Here is a 6000-nt window from a genome sequence, read left to right on the forward strand (position 1 = left end):
GAAATGCATAATCGCTTCTGTTGTCAGAGGCACAGTGAGAAGCACCTCAGACAGAGGCGTCTGACACTAGATTTGCCTAGATAATTACAAAACACAGTAACCCTTCCCCCAAGCTTAAACTCAGAACAAAAGTTGAGCCAAGGTTCTCTGTATTCTAGAAACCCAAAATTCCAAGCCCAAGGAAGAATGTAAAAAGCACAGGAAACTACAAAATTCAAATCTCCTCCACAGCCTTCAGAATTTAGCAGCATAACAGTCAAGCAGAAAATCCCACCAAGCTTAAAGACTCAGAGAACAGGCTGGAAGGCTCTACCAGTACTGATCTAAAACCTCTCAAGCAAAGATTTTAGAGATACCATGATGACCGGACTGGAGCGACAGCACACCTGGTAGGGCATTTGCCTTATACGTGGCCAACCCGGGTTTGATTCCTCTGTCCCTCTAAGAGAGCCCAGCAAGCTACTGAGAGTACCCCGCCCGGCAGGCAGATCCTGGCAAGCTACCCGTGGAATATTTGATATGCCAAAAACAGTAACAAGTCTCACAATGGAGATGTTACTGGTGCCCGCTCAAGCAAATCAATGAACAAGGAGCAACAGTGCTACTGTGATGACCATGAAGCAGCGGGTAGGGCATTTGCCTTGCAAACAACCTACCTGGATTCAACCCCCAGCATCCCATATGTTCCCCTGAGAACCGCCAGGAGTAATTTCTGAGTGCAAAGCCAGGAGTAATCCCTGAGCATCGCCGGGTGTGACCCAAAAAGCCAAAAAGGAAAAAGAGAAAGAATAGTACAGGCAACTAATAAAGCCAAAAAAATATGAAAGAGAAAATAAGAAAAAAAGGACAAAATTAAGAAAGAGGAAATTCTTTTAGACAAGGTTTTATTCCTTTGGGGGGAAATCTATCAGATACATCATATCATTTTGCACTGACCAGGAATTTCCAATCATCCACTGGGAAATTATATTTCTGAGAGGATTTGAAACTGTAATGGGGTTTGCAATTAAATCTTGATTTGCTGAACTGGGACTTAACACAAATGACTCCATTTTGGACCTGTTATTTTAATGACTTTTAAGAGTATCATATAAACTGTATCATTTTATTTATGATTAAATTAGATAGAATTGTGATATGAATTTAACAATGAACTAGTCTTTGTTTATATAATCAGGTTCTCTTCCCACAAATTTAACATATTTGCAAAAATACTTTGCTTTAGCTTTTAAATTTAATCAAAAGAGTCATCAATAGCTCTCACATATTTCAACAAAAGCACTTGGACTATTTCTAAAGAGGGATCTCCGGGGAGGATTGGCGTTTTCATTTCATTTGTTTGTACCGCCATAGTAAAACTAGCGATTAAACTCATAAAAGATGACATTTGCTTGTTATTGCCTTGGTAAAGCTAGTGTTTAAACTCATAAAAGATGAAACCTCAAGATCTAACAGGGATCTGCATCGCTTTAGTAATTCACCTGGGGGTTGAAGAGATAGATCTCTGGGCCCAGTGTATGCAAAGCAAGTGTGCTGCTCAGGTTCAATCCTGGCACCCCAAGATCACCTAAGCACTATCTCCAGCAACCCCAGAACACAAGGCTTGGAATAGCCACCAAGCACCACCAGATGTGGTTCAAAAGGGGAAAAAAAAAGGAATTTTAAGACAAATCACCTGATCTATAGTCGCAAGTATTGCAACAAAATGTCATAGATTCCAATTGTATGCTTCATACAAGGAAATTAATGTTACAGGGCAAAATAGTTGCAAATCCCCTCTAAAATAAAACAACAATATTTACCTTGCTATTTCAAAGGCAGATTTGGAGGGGAAAAAAAGGTTTATCCAAAACACAGACATCATCAGAATTTTAATATTAGACAAATCTAGATAGTGGAGCTCACTCCTATGCCACATAGCAAGAAAATGTGTCTACCCATGACCTGCCTACTTAACAGGGAGGTAAACTGCTTCAGAGATCTCAATCAGGGTTCCTTTTAAAAGGTAATCATTACAGAGGAAGGAGTGTGGATTGGGGGATACAGGGATAGCTTGGTTGTGAAACGAAGCATGCATTGCAAGCATTAAGTCAGAAGTTTCATCCTCAGCACCACCACATACACACTGAAAGCAATCCATCAGCCCTGACACTTGGGTTCCTCAGCATCACAACAAAGTGCGTGATCTTCAACACACACACCACAACCAGTCTGTGAGTACCACAACTGAAATGTGTGACCCTAATTTGGTGCACTTGCAAGCACCACAGTCAAGTATGCACAACCTTTACTCATCACAACAGTAACAAAGGGAATAAAGTTGCTTTTTCAAAAAATCCTTTTGATTTTTGACCCACACCTGGTTGTACTCAGGTCTTACTCCTCGTTCTGCACTAAGGAATCACTCCAGGCAGTGCTTGGGGGACCGTATTGGGTGCTTCGTGCAAGGCAAGAGCTTTATCTGGTGAACCATCTCTTTAGGCAATAAAGGTTTTTAGTTGATATAAAAATTTTTAAAGTTTTTATTGCATTGCTTAAATGTGCTATTAAATTCTAAGAAACATGTCAAAGTATAATTTTCTTGTTTTGAAACAGGAAACATTTCAGAATGGTTCTGATGCTCTTCCACTGCAGTGAGTTTTGAACTAACTCAGAATTTTTTATTTTTTTATTTTTTTACTTTTTGGGTCATACCTGGCGATGCACAGGGGTTACTCCTGGCTCTGCACTCAGGAATTACTCCTGGCGGTGCTCAGGGGACCATATGGGATGCTGGGAATCGAACCGGGTCGGCCACGTGCAAGGCAAACGCCCTACCCGCTGCCCTATCGCTCCAGCCCCCAGAATTTTTATTTTTTGAAGGGGCAGGAGGGGCGTTGGACCACATCTGTGATGTGATGCTCGGGGCTTGTTCCTGGCTCGGTGCTCAGAGATCACTCCTGGTGGCGTTTAGGGGACCATACAGGATGCCACGGATCAAATCCAGGTCAGCTTCATGTAAGGCCAGTGACCTTCAAGCCCAAGTTCTCCCTTGAACATGTATCTTGCTTTCTTGTCTCTACGTTTCTTTGTGCTAATGTTCTCTCTTAAACGCATTTTCCCTCTTTCTCTCCTCTCACATTTTCCTAATGAAGTTTTAGTAAAAAACTATCATGCTTCACTATAAACTAAAATACAAAATAAAAGACAAGACAAACTTCTCAGCACTCTTCCACTGAGTATTCCATTCATGCATAGTGTTCCTGGTCACCCTCTACAAGACTAAGAAAAGGGGCTGGGGCGATAATACAGCGGGTAGGGCATTTTTCTTGCATGCGGCCAACCTGGGTTCGATTCCCAGCATCCCATATGGTCCTTTTAGCACCGCCAGCAGTAATTCCTGAGTGCATGAGCCAGGATTAACCCCTGGGCAACGCTGTGTGTGACCCAAAAAGAAAAAAAAAAAAAGATTAAGAAAGGTATGTTTATTCCTAGCTTGCTAAGGTATTTTATACTTTTTCAGTAATAGTTAATATTTCATTTATAATGAATGTTCTATGTTTATTCAGGTGATGTTGTATCCATATAAATCTTTATTACAATCTTTTACTTATTAACACAGATACTTAGCATTGGGCTGGAGCAATAGCACAGTGGTTGGGCTTTCGCCTTTCACGCGGCAAACCCGTGTTCGATTCCTCCGCCCCTCTCGGAGAGCCCCGCAAGCTACCGAGAGTATCGAGCCCGAGAGGCAGAGCCTGGCAAGCTACCCGTGCATATTGGATATGCCAAAAACAGTAACAATAAGTCTCTCAATGAGAGACGTTACTGGTGCCCGCTCGAACAAATAGATGAGCAACAGAATGACTGTGATACAGTGATACTTAGCATTATCTAAATGCTTTTTTTTTTTAATTTTGGGTAATTCACAGGGGTTACTCCTGGTGCTACACTCAGGAATCACTCTGGTGGTGCTCAGAGGATCATATAGGATGCTGGGAATCAAACCCAGTCGGCCGAGTGCAAGGCAAATGCCCTACCCACTATACTATTGCTCCAGGCCCTAAATGCTTTCTAAAGTAAAGTTTATAGCCCCATTTTGGGACAAAACACACTTTGTAGGCCTATTCAAACTTCCTTAAAAATTTCTTAATGATCTGTCCTTATTCTTGTGAAATTAATATATTTATAAGATTACTTTATCTATTTCATGTTAATTATAAAATAGCATAGAATTATTCACACTATTAATTTTTAAAATTTATGTAGTAACAAAAAAGAGAAAGATGTGGTCTTTGAAAAACCATATTTTTCCACTTATCATTGATTTACAATTTTGTTTATTTTAGGAGCTTAGCTTTAATCATGTCTATATGTGTAGGTATCACGACCTCTACTAATTTTTTTTTAAGTTAATCTTTCTTATATGTGAGGTATAAGAAACAGCATAGTAAAGAAACAACAAATGGCCAAAGTCATCAGAACTGGAGATTTTGTTTATAGAACTGAGCTCACATGGGAGGTGGTGTTAGAATGATGTATGCATGAAAAATATTAAAAGTGTTGTAAACCCCAGGACCTCTGTAAAAATGATTTTTAAAAATCTCATTTTATGTTAATTTTTATTATTTTATTTGGTTTCACAGATTTTCTAAAGTTAAATATAAGCACTTTCTTTAATGGATCCCATTTGAAATACAAGTACAACAGGTTCTCTCAGTTGCTTTGATCTTGGTCAATTTTCTAAGCACCTGAGGTTTTTTGTTTCTGTTTTCGTTTTTTCACTCTTTATTGAGACTTTAGCACAGTCAGTCCTTGAGTTCCCTTCTGGCCTGCAGAGGGAGGAACCAGGACCAGATTCGGTGTTTGCACTGCCATCCTCACTCCTATCCTGAGCATCAGGACAGTTAGAAGCCAGAAACTTTTTCATTTTTCCTCTTGAATTTTTCTATCATTTTGGAGCCATACCTGGGTGTGACAGTCACTACCAAGGGTGCTTGGAGGACCAGGCAGTGCTGAGATCAAACCAGGTTTCCAGCATAAAACAGGCCCTCCCGCCCATTGAACCACCTCCCCAGGCCTGATTTAACTTCTAATTCTATTATGGGTTCCTACACACAGGAGCCCCTCCCCAGATTTTTAATGCCCCTAATGCTTATAACTCCACAGAATTCTGATTCAAGCACAGCAACATCAACAAAAACTAGTAGCTTGGTCTGAGGCAACCAAGTCCCTTCTAAGACATTTCTCATTTTTTAAATCCCCCCCCTTTATTTAAACACCTTGGTTTATTTGTTTGTAATGATTTCTTATAGGAATTCAATATTCCAACACCAATCCCACCACCACTGTCACCTTCTAAGACAAGTTCTTTAAACTTTTTAAACATTTAGTTTCATTTATCTGACAGACTCACCATCTCAGAGACTATGAATATGGAAGGGGATAAGGGGAAGCAGTCAGAGTAACCAGAAAGGGGACTAGGAGCAAAATGACAAATAAATGCTAAATAGAGTTCAGATCTTCAATAGCTCATGGTCTGCTCATGGTTTGCTTTCTTCAGGCAGGCTTCCAACAGGCACATCCTGTGTTCCAATTTTACAATAATTGGTGCCTTAGATGCTCTGGCTTCCTGACTCAGGAAGCCAAGGGTAATGAAGCAAAGCAAAGAAAAAGACATTATTTGATGATAATATTATTAAGAAAAATAGGGAAAAGTTAAAACAAGCAACTAAGGGGCTGGAGAGATAGCTCAAGTGGTAGAGTACATGACTAGCAGTATGTGACCTCACATTTGATTTCCAGTACCAAAACCTACCTCCTCATACCTCCTGGTGAGGCCCTTTATCTATCTATTTATCTGCATATCTATCTATCTGTAACAACTAATGGGACTACTACTCAACTATGGAGGAAAGATGAAATCCTGCCATTTGCAACATGTATCAATATAGAGGGTATATGACTAATGAAGCAGATCAGAAAGAGCACAATATGATTTTGCCAGTATGTAACATGGAG

The sequence above is a fragment of the Sorex araneus genome, chromosome 4, assembly GCF_027595985.1.
Source record: "Sorex araneus isolate mSorAra2 chromosome 4, mSorAra2.pri, whole genome shotgun sequence".
NCBI classification, from domain to species: domain Eukaryota; kingdom Metazoa; phylum Chordata; class Mammalia; order Eulipotyphla; family Soricidae; genus Sorex; species Sorex araneus.